The following is a 23,081-nucleotide window of genomic DNA, read 5'->3' on the forward strand; positions in this document are numbered from 1 at the left end:
TGATGTGAAGAGCAACGGCAAACGTTTTACGGCTGCGTGAATCAGGTCTAACACCGACTGACAGCCTAAACGATCTGTGCTCTCGACGTTCTGCGGCCTTCCGCGTACTTTGTCACATCAAAGAAAAAAAAAAGAAGTCCGAGTGGGCACTACAATCTTTCCCATTAAATGAATGGTCACAAACATACACTCATAAATAATAGTAAACTGGGAAAATTGGTACTGATTCATACGAAAGATACAAAGGTTGATACGATATGACGAAAAAAGTACAGAATGACCGGACGAACTGTTTTCTCCTGTCCTTCTGAGTCTTTTTTCGTTCTGTGTAAGTTTGTGTGCAACCCTACAAACATGATCCACTAATGCATATATACTTCTTTTTTAAGATATCTACCTTTATTTTATCGCATGATTTCCGTAGCATTTTTCAGAAGCCCCGTGAGATTCATATCACGGAGATTCTATTCTGCTTTTCATTTTCTTCATAACTTTCGCTAGACAGTGACAACTGTCAAAGTGCCACGGTTATGACAGTGCTCGCCTGATTTTGTAATCTTCAATCCACCTTTAGGTCACCGCCAAGGACGTGAAAACAGCCGCGTTTTATGCACATCAGCTATCGTAGAATGATTTTAACCAGCATTCAGAGACGTGTGTCCATTTCTGCACCCCACGAATTATTTGGTAGCGTGAGGAAAAAAGAAGTGTGGAGCTTCATTGTGGTCTTGTGTGCAGATATCTAAACAGGAAACATTTCGTCATAGGAGCATAATATTGATATGCAAGGTGCGTAGGCATATATGTGTTATTATTGAAGCAGTGCGCGTCAGTCAGGACGACAAGAGGATAGCGAACGAGTTCTGTATCTATAGTTCAATGTTGCATAATAGCTCGGATAAATAGTACCATCTTCTTAGAGAAAAAAAAAACACTTTCCTTATCATTGTTATCACAATAAACTAAGGTGTACTCACGTACGAGTACAAGATAGATAAAGTTGTTTAATCGATGCCATAACTTCCACAGAAAATGCTCCAATAAGCTCGGCCACTTTAACCATGTATCCTCATTAATGTCATGGGGCACTCTGCACTCCGCTTTCCCCTTTTATGCAACGAACTGAAATGCTGCTGTATCACAACGTCCTCGCCAAATCCGCCTCTAGGCGCCTTGGGAAACTTAAAGCGAACACTTTTGATGGGCCTCATAGACGGCAGGCATTGTCGGAGAGGAGCAGCCGCGATGTGGCACAGCAAGGCACTTCAATCGCGGCCCAGCGACGTGGACTGTGCGCGAAGAAGCAGCGAAATTAATAATCAATTCCGACGCTTCCCGGCAGCTGCTGGTCCTTTCATCAGGGCAGAATGAGATGAGAGCCTCCGCGAAACGGTCTCACTCAGCGCACGATGCGATGAATGGGGTTTGCTGGCGGGGCAGAAACTGCAACAAGATTTCGCTTATTGCTTGCGGACCCTCGTCGAATAAGCGTTGAGCAAGTTCGGCGAACTACATATGCTGCACGGCATAATTTGGTGACCACTTCTGAAGGCTCTCGGCCCGTTCATCGTCAAGGGCCCAAAAGTGGTCGTTGCTTGGAAACCTTGGGCTCTTGCTGGAAATTTCTGCAGACGCCGCAAGAACAGCACTGAGTAAGATAAAAGTAACGATTTCCTCTCTAGTACAACTTCTGTTTGATGATCCCCCGCTTCTCAGCGACAACGCTAAAGAACGCATTTGTTTTTAGAGACATAAACGTAACATGAAGAATGCCGACGCGAAATTATGTCGGCATCTGTTCAATTACCTCCATGGAAGTAACAGCGACCTTGAAAATGTCACCCCAATTTCACGTTAATTTGGAGCTTACGCCAGCGAAGTTTAGTTGACTGTGGCATAGGAACCATGGCTTCCGCTTAAGTTAGACTTTATACACTGACAAGTTCTTGAGCTCAGTGTGAAGGAAAAATCGCCGACAGTCTTGGGTAAGATACGACTTTCTATTTCAGTCGTGTTGGGGCACAACCGCCTCCTTATGAGTGACGTATGACCTGCACCAGTCGTGCGAAACTGTTACAAGCTATTTGCGAGTCGAACATTTTTGGCACTTGGGGACCGATGGCATGCCCATGTTTCGAGTCACCTAGTTCGCTTTCGTTAAAATTACTTCCTCAACTAGGTCACTCGAGACACGTACGACAAAATTTATAGTAAAAGGCCCTTTCAGAACTATTATTGGAAGCAATTCTGCAACAGGTGGCGTATGCTCCCCTCTTCGTAACATTATGGTGCCGTCTTACTCGTGTTACGCCTAAATTCATCTTTTAATGACGCGTATTTTAATTACGCCAGCCACGGAATGGATCTAAAGTAGCACCTGTTTCATAGAGTAAGCTGTATTGCACCTTTAGTGGTTCAGCTGGATTTGCTTTTATTTCTAATGCCCACATTATAAAGCGCTGTTTAAATGAAATAGCATAAAGCTGATGCCTGTGAAGCTATGCGGATGATGGCTTATGTGACATACGAGTACATGATCTACAATGCAAATGCTTTGTGGCAAAGACAAGATTTGTTGAAGGGAATCATTTCTAGACACTTTATTCTGTTGGCTCCCATAAGGAGGAGCACAATAAGAACCGTAAAAGTATAGTACATTTTGATAAGATCTCGGCTTGGTACTGTTACCTTCATTAGCACGTAGTGGGTAGTAGGTACACCTTTGAGCATGACACAACAACCAACTTTCTAGAAAATCTCACGTTACGTATAATTTACGTTACGTTACGTATACAAAAGCTTATATTTAGACAGCCTTTATTCTGTGGTTGACGGTAATACTTGGGGGCAGCAAATTACCTTCCTGCGATTTCTTCAAAACGTTGTGCGGGCGAAACACCCCACAGTTTTAACATATATAAAAAGTTTTGCCCGCTGTCAGGCAGCTCTACATATATTATTACCTTTAAGACACAAGAACTGAGACATCAAGATTATGAAGTGAGCACAATTTCTTCAAAATACTAGACTCAGAACCTATTCGTATTTCAGGCTGAACATAGTGGCAAACAAAAAAACAGATATTCTGATGACTGTCTCATTTTTAGCATGTATTCTCCAAACAACTATCAGTACACCACCCAGAAGTCTGGCTGATGTGTTAAAGCCGACTTAACAAACAATACCTTAAATTAAATTATACGTCAGTTTAATTACATTAAACTTAATTCAATATTGCCGCAGGTTGAAAAAACGGAAGCAATAATTTTCGTAAAACACGTGCACTTCGGTGTTCTCGCTTCTTCCTAATGACTTTCCGGGGCACAGCACAGCAGAAAATTCTTCTCTCTCTTTTTTTTTTTTCTTTTCTTTGAGGCACAATCTTTGCGACTTAAAGAAAATTTTGGGAAGGCAACCGTGGCTCCAGGCAACGCTTGTTACACTTGGTCAGGCTCATTTAGCCGCGAAAGCGCATCACGCGTGCGGCGTAACATGCCGTGGAAAAGCCCTCGCGCGCGCGGCTAGCTGTAAGGAGGGCCACGGCGTGACGTCAACCAACGAAAAGGCCCCAGTGACCCACTTACTATCTGCGGGGAAGTCAGGCGGGAAAAGTGGCTCCCTCTCTGGACGACCGGCTAAATGTGGCCGAGAACGTGTGCCGATCTTTCGGCGGCCCAAGTGCAGAGGCCGCGGCTGCAGGGACGCCGGTGCTGGAGCTTCCTGTCGCGATGACAGGACGTCGACGTGCCGGGCGCAGCCGGAGCGAGACGCGAGTCCAACAGCCGGCTCGGCGGTGTAGGCGCTAGTCACAGCCAACGTGGCCCCTCGGCGGCCGGCGCAGAAGCGACTGCATCCTCGGGCCCCGTGTTTATCGCGCTCGGGGCCTCACGCACTCCGCGGGAGAAGGTCCAATCAGAAGGCGGCTCCTAGGAAAAAACTCGTATTGAACAATCGGAGGCAGTGAGACTCTCCTCGCCTCCGCGCCTCTCCAACGCATGCGTGCTGCCGCTCTCTCTCATTCAGGCGCTCGCAGCCTCGACCACCCCTCCGACGCCCCCCCCCCCCCCCCCCCCTTCTTCCTCCTCCCTAAGCGCACACGCTCCGGGCCGCGGCGGCACCGACAGCACCCGCAGAACACCTGGCGCGCCGGTACCGCGCGCACCGCGCTCTCCACAGCCGTCGCCGACACCCTGTTGACCAGTCTCTCTGTGGCACCGAAACTGCACACAAGTCACTTTTTTGTCGTTCCCCTTTCTCGGCTCCAGCTAACTTCCTTGCTGTGGCAAGGTCATGTGTCGTGCACTCCTAAAACTTACTCCTTCATCCTCACAAATTCTTACTTGCCTGGTTACCTGAAGGCACTTCGCGCATTTCTCCGGCCAATAATGCTTTTTTTTTTTTTTTGCTATATCAGCGTTCATTCCAACCACGTAATTTAACACACCGGACAATAATTCAAGACGGAACGTGCAATTTTTTCAATTCAGGTGGCCCCATTCTCTTATGGCCACTGTGTCTCACCTGCTACAAAGCTCTGCTGCCTAAAACGAAGTCGAAGGTCTGACTACCAACCACGACGGGACATTTGAATGGATGGTGTCTTCTCGCGACCGCAGACTGAGGCAGCACCATATCTTTCACATTTTCGTCCTGTATCACGGTCTCCTTCCGGCTCTACAGGTTAGTGAACAGACTTGGTCGCTTAAGAGACAATCACAAATATAATATTATTCATTTTGTATTCAAATCATTTGTATATGTATGTATTACATACATGTATACATTTACATTACATACATGCATTACATTTGTATTTGTAATCGAAGAGTAATTGAACATCGCACACACACACACACACACACACACACGCACGCACGCACATGCACACACAAACACACACAGACACACATACACACACACAGAGAGAGAGAGAGAGAGATTACGTCTTTTTGACAGTCTGCAATATAAAAATGAATTAGCAGTAGAATCTCGTCTTTATCTAAATGTCTCATTCTATTGCTTGCATATTATTTCTTCATTTCACTTCCAAGCAATCTGTTCAATAATCCCATGTAAAGACGATCAGGCGTATTTGTCAAAGCTAAGGGGAAGAGCGTAAATATCATTTTAGATAGAAAGCTCAAATTTAAACGACGTTGTATGTCTTCGTTTGACTTTCTTGACGAAAACGAAGTGTAACGGGCACCCATTAAACAGTCTGCCGTATTACATAATGATTCTTAAAACTAACTCGTAGTCAGTTCTATGTCAGGCAATAAGAAGCCAGTCCTTGACAATTTCTCACTGTATAACTTGTGAAGATTGCTTCTTTGCATTACGTTGTTGCCTAACAGGCAAAACACGCTTTACAGGAAGAATAAGTGGAATTCGGGAGAACAAAACGCACGGAAGTGCAGTAGTACGTACGTATTAAAGAAAACCAGGTAGGAAATAAGATGTCGAAAACTCACCTACTTCAAGTAATCCTTTACTCACGTCAATACAATACGAAAAACAGTCGCAAATCGACAAAATAAGATTATTCATTCCGTTGGTTACATTGTACGAAAGGAAATGAGGTTATACACGCAGAAAATGCACACAGTTCACAAAGAAAAAAAAAAAAAGAATCAAACTTCAAGGAGAGGCGATTGCAACATTTCATGGTTTCGAAGAAGTTTGCGCGAAATATGGATAATTTCAAAGGGAAACGCTAATCATATTTTATTTATTTATTTATTTATTTATTTATTTATTTATTTATTTATTTATTTATTTATTTATTTTGTAGTGCACGAATGCTTACTACAGAGCAATATGATTTACAGAGAGCCTACCTTGAATGGTAAAAACAGTCCGGAGCTGCTGTCCGTAAAAGAACAAGGTTTACGCTACTTCTTCGCATAACGTTCTTGACATGAGTACTTTGGACCCGCTACGTTATATCCCGCCGCTATGTAAAAACGGTCAATTCACACAGCTGATAGGCTACATTATACACGCTGTCATAAACCCTCGCCAGCGAGAATGTACGATAGTCTGCCTGTCCACAATAACGTGATGCTAAAACCCTTGCGCACGCCCGCTTGTAGCCTGGTTACAGTTATACTGCCGTGCTTTCAACGTGCGCTGACTATAGAGCGTATATATCCACTGCTATACAAAGAGATAACAAAATAAATCTTTGCAAACAGTTACATCAGCCCCAATTCACACACAACAAAACATTCCTACAGCTAAAGAGAACCGCACATCAAACATCATTGGCATGAATCCACAAATTTGACAACGTCTGCAAGGAATAAACACCGCTACCCAAATAAATTTTCAAAACTTTGGTGTAACATAACCTAAATGCCTCTTCATCACAATCCTTGTCGCCTCTTCTTAGTTGTCATTTTCTTCTGTCATCTCTGTCCCATTTCTATATGGGATCCCTGTCTATGGCGAGTTTCCTACACTGCGCCCTCTTTTCAGTCTATTGGCTCAGGAACCTCTTCCTGTACGCATAATACATTTTTTAAACAGCTCCACTGCGGCAATCGTGATACCAGTGAAAGTTACAATTATGAGATTTAAGGGGACTCACGCGACACCATCGACGGCAGCAGAGCTCCCAGCGCTCCTTACCACCCTTCATTACATCGGCGATGAACCGTCACACAAGTGGATGATCTTCTGCGATTCAAAGGCGGCACTGCAGTCTATACTGTCACCTTTACGAAGCAGACCGCACGGACAGCTAGCATTTCAGATTACTGAGACGATTCACCATATAAGTGATGCAGGCCATGAAATACCTTCCCATTGGCTTCCAAGTCACTGCGGGATTATCGGCAATGAACGGGCCGATAAAGCTGCCCGTTCAGCCCATACTGAGGACCACCACGTACAAATACCGCTTTCTAGAACTGAAGCAGCACGGAAGCTCCGCCTGCTTGCTCGCCAGTGCACCACGTCGCAATGGAATGAGCCACATTTCAGGAATTTCAGACTATACTCCCTTGATCTCGCATTAAGCCCTCGAGCCCCATGAAAGCTTCGCCGTGGAGACGTCACGATTTTGTATCGACTGTGGTTGGGCGTTGCTTTTACATCACAAGAACACATCCCTGACCACTGCGGCCATGAAGAATTGATTGGGCATATTTTGTGCGACTGCCATCAGTACAGTACGCAGAGGGAATCCCTTCGCCACGAACTCAACCAGCTGGACGACCGACTACTATCGGAAGAAGGAATTTTACACCATCGCCAGGACCTAACGTCGCAGAAGAAGGCTGTGCAAGCGCTACTGCACTTCTTGCGATCCACAGGCCTTTGTGAACGTCTCTAACTGGAACGCCCTTCGTGTGTGCGTCTCTGTGTGTGAATTTTTTCCCTTTCCTCCCTGTCCTCTTTCTAACCCCTATCTCCCGAACCGAGGGTAGGGTAGCAAACCGGAGACTAATATCTGGTTAACCTCCCTGCCTTTCCTCTTCATCTCTCTCTCTCTCTCTCTCTTGTAACCTTATGTGGAATAATATGGAAGAGCAAACCCAAATTGAAACTAGGTATAAGTTCCACACTCTTTCTTCAGCTACATTATTTTCAGGCACCAACGGGTCTATTTCATTCGGCAGCTGTTCGGATACGATTATAATCCCGCCTGAATTAATCACGATCAAGTGCGTAGTGTCCCACATGCCGACATCAACCACGACTGAACTTACTGCTATTCTTACCATGATTAAATATGTCATTCAAGAACCACCTATAAAATGGGCCGTCTTTTGTAATTCCAAGCCAGCCGCTCAGATCTCGTCGTCAAGTCTACGTCACGTAACTTCCGACCAGTTAGTGTCCGAGACCCTGGAGGCTCACCATCGCACTCTCGAAAAGGGCCACATTGTTTATTCAGTGGATGTTTGGCCATTGTGGCATTGTTGGCAATGACCTCGCTGACAGTGCCGCTCGACCAGCCCACGAAGGTGCCCAGATAATTCGACGTTGCAAAAGAACTGAGATCCGAGGCCCGTAACGCTAAACTTGCTGACTAGAATTCCACCCGTCTTTCCAGCTTACACCTGCGATTCCTAATTCTTCATTAAAGTTGCAGGTCCCGCTACGATGCAACATTACTGCGTCACTGGTGGTTGGGCGCGGCATTCACAAAGACCTATGCATTCCTGATTCGCATGGGCGAAGCACCTCCATGCCACAGTTGCGGGTTTGGGGAACCTATAGGATATCTATTCTGCTACGACGACCAGTGCTATCACCAGCTTACCAGGTTAGATGACCTGGACTCAAGATCATTCTCGGTGACAAACGCCCTAGGATGATGGCCACATATGTGTCGCAAGCTCATCAAGTGACACGAGAAATGGCTTCAGTTCCTGAAGTCGACAGACCTCAGTGACCGACTGTAGCCTATATGCGCACGTCCGAATGGACGCGCCCACAGTATTCCCTCTCCTTCCTTCGTTACTTTCCTTATTTTATTGCAATATCAATTACAGAGACACTCCATGCCAATTTTCGTCGTCGCTGTGAGGTTCCGTATGAAGTCCAAGTGCGGGAAGATTCGGTTGCGCCCCGCGCGTCGTATGCTGTGGGTGCGAAGGATTGTATGCTAGGGTGAGCCGAGAAGGATGATGGCTTGATGCGCGCCGTCTTCCCGCACGCTAAAGGGAGATAGGAGGGGGGTTGCAGGTGAGCGCGTCTCCTCCTCTATCCTGGCCGTGGCTGCTCAAAGCGCGGCTGAGCGCATATATGGCCCACGCGTCCTATTTTAAAGGTAAAACGTCAGCGTTAAGGTAGCGTTAAACGTACCAATAAAATTTTCTGTGTTTATCTTCACACCTAGTCTGCGGTAAAATATCAAAAGAAAATATAAAGAGATTACTCGTGTGCCAAAAGCATGCCGTATGCACCATCGAAAGTGTTTCCTACTATACCCATACGTCTCACTAATGTTCTATCATACGAATATTAAAGCTCGAATTTATTTACTCTTTTCGTCTGTCCTGCGCGTATCGTTTAGCCTTAAAAACCAACAAAAAAAAAAAACGTTATATTAGCTTGTTTAATTTAGCATACAGACATTTCAAGTGCAACGCTAGAAAACAGGATTCCTCTCATGTGCGATTCCAAAGTACGGTAGCCAGCCGCACAAGATACGGTAACCAGTAGCTATCATTCCAGATGGCAACAATTAAACCGTTATGCTAAACTTTAGATAGATGCCTAAACCATGTCTACGCACACATTTATCGCACATTTTCTATGCGATTGCGCTGAGTCGTAGTGCCGCCATTTAGCTTATCTTCCATGCAAGCTTGTTGCGCACTGTTCCTTTTATGTCTGGTTTCCTGGGGCCCTTATCTAGTGTATTTTCTCGGTGAGTTCCTTCGCAGTGTTCTATGGGCGACGAGTTTTTTTTCGGTGCCATGCATTGATGATTTTTGAACCTCTTTATTGTTGTATTTTTCATGTAAATTGTTGTTGTCTTCTTTTTTTTCTACTTCTGTGTGGGATACTTGCGATCGATATGTTGTATTTCCTGTGTTTCCGAGTGTGAAAGTGTTTGTTTGTTTGTTTGTTTGTTCGTTCGTTTGTTTGTTTGTTATATTTGTTTTACTTTTTCACATGTTGCATTTGCCTGTGGCTGCAAGCTTTGACGCACTCGCCGCCAAACTGCATGGAGGACGGAGCTCTGTCAAGCTGCAATATGCAGCTTTTACTTCATAACCCCCTGTTTCTCCGTGAGAAATTCATTCATTCATTCATTCATGCGGGTACAATGACTGGACAAGCTGATATGTCTGGTGGCTTCATTTGCGCTTTCTTCCCGAGCGGCTAGTAGTGAAGGTCGCGTAATCTCAAGTTTCGGAGAGGCAGCACGAAACGTTCTCTCACTGCTGCCGGCGCACTCCATCACGCCAGCGTTGTGACAACGAGTGCTCGCGGTCATCAAGTGAGATCTGTTCACTTTTGTATGTGCGCGCGTGGCACCATGCTTGGTAATTTAACCAGTAAGCGAATGTTTACTGCAATTTACATAGCCGATAATAACTACGAACCTCGTTTCCTGTAATTGTCTAATACTTTGCTATCGCTATCGATTCTTCATCTTTTGGAGCAAAACTGTGACAATTTCGTGCACTCCACATTAAGCATTTTTTACAGAGTATTTGCTACCTTCGTGTGGTCATCTACCTTTGAAGAAAGAAGAAGTATTTTAATGATTGAAAAATGTAGAGAGGTCGGCCGGATAATGGAGCATCTGGCCTGCTACTCTACGTAAGGGAAGGGGAAGAGGGGAAGAAAAAGGGTCACAATGAGGGATGATAATGGGAGGAACGAGGTGAAGGACATATTACAAAACTGGTATCACAGGCGTGAGTCCAGGCCCGTGTCACCTAGGAAACGTGAAAATGCACGCATTGTCTCTGTCGTCTGCCAACTCTGTGGCCATGCGCCTAGCAAGAGGTCCTCCGACAGTGGTCCATTGTGTAAATGTCTCAATGTATCTGCCATTGTCAGTCTTTCGCGCGCATACTCAGGGCACACCACGAGCACATGTTCTATAGTCTCTACAGCGCCACACACTGAACAGTCCGGGGAGTCTGTCCGTCCAATAATGTGCAAATATTTGCGCGTGAAGGCGACGCCTAATCGCAGTCTGTGTATCAGGCATGTATGAGGGCGTGGAATTCCACGCAGAATAGGAAATTTCATATCGAGATCCAACCTTTTAAGGCGGACGTGACGAGCGTCTGGCTGGGCCCAGTATCTTCTCGTCGCAATCCTCATTAATTCCGACAGGAGGCAAGTGATGTCCGGTCTGGAGAATGGCACTACAGTTCGCAGGCCATTGCTGAGGGCGCGCCTTGCTGCAGCATCGGCCATCTCATTACCGTTGAGCCCACAGTGTCCCGGGATCCATTGGAACACTATGCGGTGGTGTTTTTCTTGAGCGCATGAAAGTAGCTCGGTGATCTGCAGTGCCAGAACCTGATATGCGGTGTGGCGCAGGAAGCATCCCAAAATTTGCAGCGCGGGTTTTGAGTCCGTGAAAATGCACCACTCTTGAGGTCTTTCCCCGCAGATGTGGCGAATCGCTTCCCGAATGGCCACAATCTCTGCAGCGGTTGATGTAGAATTATGATCTAGTACGAAACCTCGAGTCATCTGTTGGGCTGGTATCACCACAGCTGCTGTCGATGCCTTTGGTGACGCGGAGCCGTCTGTGTAAACATGAACATATGTCTGGTATTCTGACCAGATGTACGCGAGAGCAAGTTGTTGTAGTCCACTGACGGGAACCAATGATTTATTTAGTATGCCGAGGACATGTACGCATACGGAAGGTTGAACCATCACCCGTGGTGGTTTGACGGGGTGATATGGAAGGGCATAGCCTGATGTTATGTGGGGTAGATGGCAGCGGAGTGCACTTGTGAAACTGCTGTCCGGCCGCTCATGTAGAACCGACGTCACTGCATGGCAATGGTGTCGGGTCAGTAAGCGCAAATACACACGAAGTGGTTCGTGGGACAGGTATATCGATAATGGGCATACGTGGGCTTCCTCAATTGTGCCTTTGTTGGAGGCACGCCGTGGCAACCCGAGGCATATTTTGAGTGCCTGCGCTTGGACGCTGTCTAATGTCCGTAAGCAGGAAATGCTCAAGTTTGAGAGTATCGGAAGGCTGTATCGAATGTAGCCTACGAAAAGAGACTGATACAGTCTTAGTAATGAGCCTTCCGTGGGGCCTCATTTCATGCCTGTTGCATCTATCTACCTTTGAAATTATTAGGCAAGATAACCTTTTCAGACCGGTGTGCGCTGCCGGACCTTGGTCTAGTGCATGTATTTGTGCGACAAGCAGCCGCCATTTCTTCTTTCTTCATGATAGTTTAAACCCAATGCGGTTGATCATTCATATAAGTTAACTTAGTCAATGCTCTGCCCAACCTAGTAGTTTCATCCCGCCATCCTGAAAGTCTTTATTTATGAGGTTTTATATATGAAGTATATTTGCATGTGTTTTCGTTTGGTTTGGTTTTCTACTGAATACCTTTACACAGCGCCGAGAAAAAGGCTATCCAAAGATTTATTATCAATGCTCTTCCCGACGCGCCTTTACCAGTCTGTGTTCTCTTGTCCATCAGGGTTTCAGCGGGTACGCAAGATGCCTGTATTCTCATGTATGAAAACATTTTTCTTTAAATTACACGCTGAAATTCTACGCGCCAACACATGGCTGCATAAAAAAGATATTTTTGCGTCTTCTTTGAATTGTCCTATTTTCGACGTACCTGAAACTACAGAGCACTGTTTTACAAGCTTCAAAATGCAGTATTGTTTAGAGACTCGTTCCAAAGGACTCTGCAGAAAGACTTTCTTTTGAATCAGTGCACCATCCAATAGATGGTACACCCCATGAAGATAACTTACCATTTGATATGATTTTATTCTACTGATTGGACAACAGTTTATGAAAGATACGCATGTCATACCGCATGTGCTGAGCCAATTTTTTCTTCGACATTTTTGTTCACTTGAAGGATCTGACCATGAAACACTAAGAGTGGTGTATTTGGATGAACGAGGTCCTTCCGTAGCTTCCACAGCGTTGTACCTGAGGTATGAAACGGATTATGGGCGAATTTGCACGGTTTCATAATGTGGCGGCTTAAAATGCACAGGTCATAGCAGCACATGTATTTAGAGACCATTTTTTCATGGGCGCCGATATACTGCGTACGCAGTGGCGCCAGCTACGGATAGTCGACATGCTGGCTTGGGCGAGCGCTCCGTGTTGAATGCCAGGTATATGCTCGGCGGCAGTTCATGACCGTTGTATTCGCGTCGCGCGGTCTAGTTAGTATTACGCGGCGTCTTTTACGAGGAAAACAGTTCTGTGAGACGCACTGAAGCGATTTAAGTCAGCATGGCCGGTGTTGAGGCGGACGGAGCACCCAGCGCGAGATGGGCGGTCGTATTCGAGCCTAGCATCAGCCTCGGAGATCATTTTGTATTTCTGAAAATTCGTTTCACCAATATGACCTTACTGTATCATTCTCACTGTCGTTGTAAGCTGTGATTTAGCAAGCTCCAAAACTACAACGATCCCAACAGCGTGGGTACTGCTCTGCAACGGAATATTTTTTTTTTTTTTTATTGAAATGAATATTAGGAGAGGTTGGCGCCTTTATGGTGGCACCGGCTACTCCTTGTCACTTGGCAAAGGAAACAAATTTGCGTAAAAAGGGAGAATAGCGACACGAAATATGGCACTCAGTAGAACACTGGATAAATAGAAAATGTACAGTCCAACAGTACATGAGTCGCAAAGTTCTGTGCATTAGTTCAGTCCACGCACGCATACATAAAGTCAGGTATTTCGAACAGCCAAAACACACAACACATGTAATGCACTGCAAGTACAGAACAGAATTATACATATTGGGCAAAAGTTGTGATCACCACATAAACCAATTATGAACCACAAACAACGTTTGTGTTACTCATTTAGCGTATTCGGATCATCTGATACCTAATATTTTCCCAAAATGTTGGTCTCCTCTAAAAACTTTTTCAGAGAAAGAAGCGCTCTTTTTTGAAGGCCCGCAGTTGGCCATGGGCCAAGTATCTTTTTTAGAGTGAACGGTCTTCTGTCTAATATCAACAAATTCGCTTGCAGTACCCTTCTTTGTGGATCGTATTTTGTGCACTCGAGGAGAAGATGATGCACATCTTCGTCTGGATGGCCACAAGAACACTGTGGACTAGGGACACGTTTTATCCTGTACAAGAAGTGTTTAGTGAATGCAGTACCAAGACGCAGGCGGTGTACCAATGTTTCAAATTTTCTGTTGGCTCTTAGGTTTTCCGGCATTGATAAGTTTATACATGGGTCTATAAAGTATAACTCAGAGTTTTTAATTTGCTGATCAAACCAGGTAGTTTCGCTGAGGCGACAAGAAATCTGTCTCAGGAGCAGACGGACTTCACTACGCAATAGAGGAAGATTGGTTGTCTCCGCGTTATTGTGCGCCCGATTCGCGGCTGCGTCCGCTGCAGTATTACCAGGAATATTGCAGTGCCCAGGTATCCACTGGAATGCAATTACGTGGTTCATTGCGCTTGCTTTTGTAAGTTCTTTGAGTGTCTCATATAGTAGCAAAGTGTTCAAAGAATTTTTCTTATTGCTCTGTAGTAATGTGAGAGCGGCTTGCGAATCGCTAAAGATAACCCATTTTTCCGAATGTTCTTTTGATGTTATGAAACGCAAAGCACACAGGATTGCAAACAGTTCTGCCACGGTGGAAGATGTCTCTCGGGATAATTTAAATGTTTGTTCTAGCGCTAAATGTGGAATGACGAATGCTGAAGTCGAGGAATTTTTATGACACGAACCATCTGTATAAATGTGGATGTACTGGGGATATAAGGAGTAAATTTGGAAGAGGGCCAGTTGTTGTGCGGCTACTATGAACATGTCTCTCTTAGTTATAATCCCGTCAATCGATAATTCTATTTTAGGACATGTTAACATCCAGGGAGGGTAACAAACATCCACTTTGCATAATTCATATCTTGGTAATAATGCTTTGTGTTCTCGAACAACATCGTGAATTTTGCTTTTGTTTCTTTCGGTAAGCGCGAGGTTTAACGGATGATTCTCGTGTTGGGTTAAGATGCGATAAGTGTGTCGGCATGTTTCAACCGTTCGTATGACTGGAAATGGGGGGTGACGAGCTTCAGCAATTACTAAAGAACTCGAGGTAGCCTGCGGAACCCCAAGACACACTCGCAGCCCTCTTGCAAGTAAACGTTGAAGACGTTCCTCAGAAGTTTGCGATATACCATGGAGAATAGGTGCCGAGTAAGCAATTTTTTGTTTTATGAGTGCGTCATGAACTTGTAGTAGCGAAGAGACTGATCCCCCCCACGTTGTACCTGCGAGTCGCCGAAGTACGTTTATTACTGCATTGGTCTGCTTTTCAATTGCGCGGATGTGTGAAGCCCATGTTAGCTGGCGGTCAAGAATAACTCCAAGAAATTTATGCTCTTTCACAAACATCAACGTTTTCCCATTAAGCGTAAGTTGGAAATTATTCAGCTGCCGTCTAGTGAAAGGAAGTACGGCTGTCTTTGCGTATGAAAGACTCATGCCTCTTTCTTTTAAAAAGGTGTCGATACTATCAAGACCCTCTTGCAGCGTTGTTTGAATGTCTTGTATATGAGATCCAGAGGCCCATATGCAGATGTCATCTGCGTACAGCGAATACTGTAGACCAGACGGGAGTTTTAGTGGCAAGGCTGCCATGACGCAGTTGAATAAAAACGGACTGAGAACACTGCCCTGCGGAACGCCCTGTGTGATGCTGTGATAATTACTGGCTCCTTCGATTGTTTCCATAAATATTTTTCTGTCTTTCAAGAAATTTGATACCCATCGCAGTGCTCGACCGTGTAGGCCAAGCTCTAACATACCAGCAAGGATGTGTATGTGACTTACAGTGTCGAATGCTCTTTGAATGTCTAAAAATACTGCTACTGTCACATTTCCGCAACCTCGTTCATGTTCGACGCATGTGGCAATGTCTAATATTGAATCCATTGTACACCGATTTTGTCGAAAACCGGTCATGTATTTGGAAAACACATTTGTGTGTTCACACCACCACTGCAGCCGACGGTCTATCATCTTCTCCATTAGTTTGGAAAAACAGCTTGTGAGACTGACGGGTCGGTAGGAGTCAAGACAAAGGGGAGTCTTTCCTGGTTTTAGTACTGGAATTACCCGGGCTAGTTTCCATGAATCTGGCAGAGTCTGTCTTATCCAGATGTCATTAAATATCTCCAAAAGAGCCATTCTTCCTACAGGACCTAGGTTCTTTAACATCATATACGTGACACCATCTGGGCCTGCAGTTGTCTTTGTACGGCATGACGAAAGAGCACATTTCAATTCATTTAGACTAAACTCACAGTCAAGTTGAGGATGTTGTGACATAAAGCATGCCCGAACTTTCTGTTCTGCTAGTGTTATCGAAGTTGTAAATTGTAGGCAAGTGAACGGAATTCCTGGTCTGGATATAAGTTGACAGAATTCGTCAGCAACAGACGTTTCCGGAGTGCTTCGAGCTACGGCAAGGGCTCGGAAGGGATGGCTCTGGGTAACTGGACCACTAAAAGATCGGACAACTGACCATATTCTGGGAACTGGAGTAAACGGAGACAACGACGCGCAGTATTCTCGCCACCTTCTCGTACCTAATTTTTGTAAGCGTCTGCGCGAAGTTGACCGAACTTTCTGTGCCATCTTGTAGTCATCCAGCTTTCCACTGCGGCGGTAAGCCCGTTCTGCGCGTCTTCCAATTGCTCTTAGACATTCATATTCTCCGTCGACTGCAGCGTATTCATTTGGTACAATGACTTGCTTTGTGCAGATCTCGTAAGACTCACACAATATATCTGCAAAACCTTGAAAGCTCGGATTTTCGCCCAATGAGTTGCTTAAGTGGTGACGAAAGCTTTGCCAATTAGTATATTTTGAGTAGCGCCGGGTCCCCTCACTCCGTATAAGGCGATGTTTTACCAGAATCGGAAAATGATCACTACCGTGCGTTTCTATGTCCGTTGGCCATTCAACGCCATCAAGAAGGTCTTGTGAGCAGAGCGTAACATCTATACAGCTTGAGTAACGAAACCCCCGCAAGAACGTTGGAGAGCTGTCATTTAACACGATAAGATTACTTTTTTCTGCAGCAGACTCTATGATGCTTCCACGGGAATCGTTATATTCACTGCTCCAGATGACGTTATGTGCGTTGAAGTCCCCACAAACCAGCACATGTGAGTTTGCGATACCAAACACATTCACCAAGCTGTCTACTGATATTTTGCTAGCACATTGCAGATAAAGACTGATCACTGTGACGCTTGTATTTCTAAAAGATATCTTGCATGCTACGAACTCCGGTATATTTAAATCGCTCGACTGTATTAAATAAGACGGCAGGTCCTTTCTCACACATAACATCGCTCTGCTACTTCCAGCAATGCGCGATGATTTATATATAACATAGTTTGAAAGACGAAAGTCATCTCTTACGCCTGCCTCCTGTATACATAAAACAGGAAAGTTATGTTGAGCTAGTAGTTTGCGAAAATCGGCTGACTTATTTCGAAGGCTATTAGCATTCCACTGAAATACGAAAACATTGTTGTAACGATTATTCATTGTAAGCCTGCCGTGGAGCTGTTGGTGGTTGTGGAAGCACCAACGATTCCATAGAAAGCAGTGCTTTTACCTCTGGTAGGTTGTTTGCTTGTGCAATGGCACTTAGGATTGCACGCAGAGCTGTGAATAGCATGGGCAGGATCATATGGGCTACGGGTAAAGACGCGTAATCACCAAACGACGCTGAAGCTCCATGCGTGCTCGAAGCAGGTCGCTGAAGAGTTGACTGAGATGGTCGCTGGGATGACTGGTGTGGTTGAGGCGAATGCTGAGGTAGTCGCTCAGGTGTTAGGTGAGGTTGCTGTATCAATGGCTGAGGACGTTGCTGAGAAGGTCGGCGAATTTCACTCGAAGCCTGGGCAAGGTGAGTAGCATTCTCTGAAGGTGGATCATGTCGCTCGCTGTCAGAACGTTGTCGACCTGAGTGCTTTAGAGCTGCAGAATAGGTCATATAGACCCCTTGCTCTTTTTCTTTGTTAGGAGTTGGAGGCGCACATCTTACAGCGTCAAGGTTGGGTGGGGGCGCATTACGAGGAGGCAGCCTTCCGTATTTTAACTCATGTCTGCGTAACCTTGAGGCAGCTCTGCTCTGAGGGCACCCGGAGTTTACTTTGACAGGCGTTCAAATTGTTAATCTGTAGATACGTTAGCCGACTACCTCGTTTTGGAGAAGGTTTTCTCCCACTAATAAAATAGGTTTTGGTAGTAGTAACAGAATACCGTACAATGCGAATTACATTTGTCGAGTGGTCGAGTGATTGTCTGTAGAATGCGCAAGCGTCTGAAGCAGTAGTATATGCTCGGTTATAGATATGTTCGTTCGATACTATAGCGCATTATCCAAGCATCTGACATGACCATGCGATGTCTTATTGCGGTGTTAGCACGTTTTCTTTCTTCTTTTTTTCTCGCGAAAGAAGAGAATGAGATTTTTTCTTTCGGTCTTATTTGCCCCATCCTCTACTACGCACTCGCCCGTCTTACGGAATTTCTGTCCTCACACATGGCTGCCAAATTCTTTTTATGCGAACCTCTTCAGATATTACTTCTCTATAGGGCAAAAGGGCAATGCCGAAACACAAAGCTTATATGTATCAGACCTGTTTACCAACTGCAGTGATCAATGTGTTGAGCATCGCCGCCGGTCTCATAGAGAAGACATAGCGTAATTATTTCAATGCGCGTGGCTGACGCAAATATTTTCTAACGATTGGCCCTCTGATGTTTCGGGGTTCCATTGGGTTGGCCTTACACGAGCATGCACTTTTACGTTTTAGTTCCCACGCCAAGCGATCAGATAGTGAGAAGATTGTGCAATGCTTGCCGGCAATACACAGACGCCAGTTCTCTTCGTCGAGTGAAAACCGATACAGCCAAAATAGTTCACAACGTGTACACGCACCGCTGCTGATAATGCACGTCGCTTGTATGCGCACCCAAAAGAAATTTCCGCATACTGTAGTTACCGCTGCACTGAAAAGCTGCACAGTGGTTCCCCGACAACCTTGTATGAAGTGACATCTCATAAATTTCAAGGAAAAGGAGCTAAACACTCTCCAAATTGTTCAGCAGCACGCGACAGCAACACATTCAAGCAGCGCCGCGCCGGCTCGATGAAAGCCTCGATGAAAAGGTCCATATATAGCAAAAAAGAAACAAACAACAGCGCCCAAATCTACAAGAAAGAAAGTAAAAGTGACATGCCTGCCACACCGCGAGTATCAGACCTGAATATGAGGTTATACACGTGTGCGTGCGTACGTATGTACGTACGAACGTAGGCAGGTACGTGTGTGCGTGCGTGCGAGATAGAGAGAGACGTGGTGTTTCTGGGCCACATAACCTTCTTGACATGTAGCCTTCTGTAGAGGAAGCACAAATATGAGTTAGAGCGCATTATGAAAAATGCAGAAGCGGAAAGAGCGTAACCAATGTTCTTCTCCAGTTTCTGTGTTTACATATAATAGAGTTGCTCGGTTTCTTTCTGGAGTGTGCGCTCTGAGTGTGAGCTTTGTGTACGCTTGCCTACTTCCATATGAAACAATCCGCTGCTAGCTGCGCAAGAGGCACAAAATACAACGAGGACATAGAGGGGTTCTTCTTTCCTCCTTTTCTATAGAACCGTTTTTCTTTCCTCCTCTTCGCTTACACCCGAATACTCGATCAAGTTTAAAGAGTACCCGATGCGGTGGCGTAGTGGCTTTGGCGTTGCGCTGCTAAGCTCAAGGTTGCGGGATCGAATCGAAATACCCACAAAAACACCCGCGTACCGTGCACCGGTGCACGTTAAAAACCATAGGTGGTCTAAATTAATCCGGATTCCCCCACTACGGCGTGCCTCATAATCATATCGTGGTTTTGGCACGTAAAACCTCAGAATCAGATTTTTTTTAAGTTGAAAGACACGTTGATAAAACATTTATACACGCAAAAGAAAGCCACTTGATGGGCTGCTCACATGCCGCTCTTAAACTGCTTCTGGTAGTCGGAGACCGAGGCGGTCTTATACGTGCTATTTTAGAACGCCTTTGTATGACGCCAAAGACACAGGCTGATTTATGCAGTATTTGGCACCCTTACCGTTAGGGCCTTATAAAAACGTTACAGAGGCCGACAACGGAGCTCTAACTAGACGGGCGATGACAAAATACGTAGTTGCAAACTATGTAATCATTCTGACAGCCTTGGGCGCACAGAAATATCCGACAAAAGAATTTCACAGGGAGAGATATAAAACTCTCCTGTCGGATATTTCTGTGTGCCCGAGGCTGTCAGAATAATTACATAGTTTTCAGCTACGTCTTTTGTCATCGCACGTCTAGTTAGAACTCATTCGTAGTCCTCTACAATTTTTTGTAAGGCCCTAACAATAAAAGAAAACACCCTTATGGGTGTAAGCATTTTTACAGTGCTATAGCACTGCTTTGGGACGTAAAACCTCATAGATCATAAATGAAACACCTCAAAAAGGACAGCTAAAAAATACGGCTGGCTTCAGCCATTCCTTCGACTTTCAACACATTACAACAGCAGCATTCCCCCACGTTAAAGTGCACCATATATTTTGTTTCGCCTGCATTTTCCTCAAATAATTGCACTCACCTTCTATGGGGAAATGGGTAGAATGCAGTAATTACACGATTATTGCTTGCGGTTGGGTATGGGTGCGGTCGTAAAATAATGTATTGATCTTTAATGGAGTTAAAATTCCATAAAACTGAACATTTAGTATAACATTTACATGATAATGATTCATTCTGTGATATGATCAAAAGAAAAGTTTTTAAATCAGGGTGTCGAACCGAAAACCGTACTTGAACCATAATTCTAGCAGGAATTAAACCCGAGCCGATATTCTCAGAACGTGCGTGACCCCAAACCGAGCCTGAACCGAAAAAAAATAACGTTTACCGATTCAACACGAAACTGTTCAAGCATATAAGGTGCAAACGGGTTCTCAATTCATAAGCGATTCTTCTAAATAATTACTCTTCAGTCGGCTCACCCCACGAGAGCAGCGTTACGACTCACGAGTGGAGTTATGTGTGAGAATGGGGATAGACGATAGATACGTGCTGGTAACTATACGGACACCTCGGCAGAGACGCTTGCACTTATGAACTCGGCCGTGCCAGCGGTGTTTCGCCACTGAAAGGTTGTTTCAGGGGCACCGCCGCATCATCGACTCTGTTGAAGTTCCTACTACACAGGTGTTAAGCCGGTTCACTACTATTAATAGACACACCGCAAAACGCACACGTAAAGACGCGCGGAGTGCAAAAAAAGTCGTCGACAACAAGAAGAGACAATGCGAAAACCAATTATTTCAACAGAACGGCTTCTTCTGCGAATAACATAAAATAAGGCTACAGTCGTTAATTAATGCCGTCTCCTCAGTGTGCGGTAGCAACGGCTGGAAACAGCACGGCAAATGTGCCTTTGTTGCGTACCATAGTTCAATGCACGTTAAGTGCCTCCAGGCATAGCGCAAAGCTCTTGGATTTCTGTAAATTATTCCCCGGGTAAAATATGCGTGACTGACTTTTTTTTATCAGCGCTTAGACAGCGCAAGATTCTGCGCCACATGCATGTGCGCAAGAAATATCTTCGCGGTGTTAAGCACAAACTGCCCTTGTTTATGGTTCAGAAGCATCAATGTCTTCCCCTGCTTTTGTTGAAGAAAAGAGCAGAAAACTGAGCAAAATGTCACTTTCAGGCTACTTTCTTTGCTACAGACTAGAAGTTTGGAGTTGTAATTCGCGTAGTAAATTGTGATTTTCCTTTTTATCGAGTGTCATAGTCATCTCAACACCAGTTCAGTAGTAATTACTTGAAGCAGAACAAAAAAATAACTTACTGTGCTGCAGTGAAGATGTAGAAACTAAGCCTGCCCACGCAAACACAGGTATTCTCAGTAATTAACTCTGTCTTTGATACGTACATAAACATTTCGCATTATCGGCGCAATCAGTATCTGCGCAGCATTGTGTTTGTTTCTTTTAGTTAGCTTGCTCACCTTTAATACATATCTCCATTGTTATTATTAACCGAGGGTGACGTTGCAGTCTTTGACTTTAGGACCCTCGTCTGTATATTGTCTCTTACCCATTCATTGCATTTAAAGAATAATAAACTGAAACTGAAATCCATTCCCGAACTGAACGTTGTTGGGGAAAAGTCGTCACTCGTTCTTATAAGAAAACATGAACGTGCACGCATTGCCTTTGCTGCTTTCCAATAGCTCACTTTCGACAAGGCCATTGCTAGAATCGCGGTGATGCCGGCGAAAAGTTTATCCAAGATACCTGAGCAGTCTGCATCGTGCTCCGAACGAGCCTAAAAAGAAAAAAAAAAATAGCCAGCGTGTAACCGCGTGGCTACTGTTCGCGTTGTCGGCATCTCAACACCTGGATCTACGCTGCATCTTCAATCCCTGCGCTTATACGTCTCGGAAGATAGCAGCTTTTATTAGGTGTGCTCCATTATTCGAACTATCGTATCCAAATTGGTATCTCTATTCGAGACTTCACTATTCGAAGCTGCCGAATATATATATATATATATATATATATATATATATATATATATATATGCGTAAGCGTTCTCGACTTAGGCACCTATGAAATTACTGTTTAGGTTTAGACAGATAACTTTATTAGTCGACCAATCTCATCATGTTTGGATTGTTTCAAAATGATGCGCGGTGCTGTACCATTGTCCTTTTCTCTTTCAATGAGCACTATACACTCTTACATGCATTTAGGACACCCATTTATTCCTTTTTCTTTTTATTACCTTCAACGTCACCTTGCACCAGATGTGACCTTACTGCATCACGATGTACATGTATCCAATAATGTATATCTTCCTTTTGTTGACAAACAGGCCAACCCGCCCCCCTCCCCCCTCTTGAAACTTTTTCATTTCGCTTGTTTAGAAATTGAACGGTCCCTTTTCTGAAATACTAGCATTTACGATTTGATTTGAAAATTTTGTCATTAGAAAACCCCCATAAGTTTTTGAAACCCTTTAATTTGAACCCCTACAATGTGAACCCCCATAAGTTTATGAAAACCCTTATTATTTTGTCCGTACTCAGGGCAGATGACAGGAAAAGAAAACGCGGAAATGAGGGGGCACACGTCGAGGCACCACACCGCGTGCCCCGCTCTCTTGCGACGACACTGCCTAAGATGACCGCCTGTATGTGCATGGCAGCTGTAGCTGTACAACAGTAAACTTCATTGATAAATACGTAAGAAACATTCATTTCTGTCTCACATGCCAAAAAGCCCATTTATTGCACCTCCTGACAAAGTCTGCGCATGCGCCATGCAAG

At 44.8% G+C, this 23,081-nt stretch overlaps 1 protein-coding gene across 1 annotated transcript in view; it reads right to left on the bottom strand.

Moving 5' to 3' along the window:
- Positions 1-3,917, bottom strand: part of LOC126545441 (uncharacterized) — a 265,594-nt gene extending 261,677 nt beyond the window's left edge. Inside the window, exon 1 of the mRNA XM_050193317.3 lies at positions 3,585-3,917. The gene's annotated coding sequence lies outside the window, so the exon portion shown is untranslated. The remainder of the gene's footprint in view (positions 1-3,584) is intronic.
- Between the last annotated feature and the right edge of the window lie 19,164 nt (positions 3,918-23,081).

This window comes from Dermacentor andersoni, chromosome 1 (genome assembly GCF_023375885.2).
Source record: "Dermacentor andersoni chromosome 1, qqDerAnde1_hic_scaffold, whole genome shotgun sequence".
Taxonomy (NCBI): Eukaryota; Metazoa; Arthropoda; class Arachnida; order Ixodida; family Ixodidae; genus Dermacentor; species Dermacentor andersoni.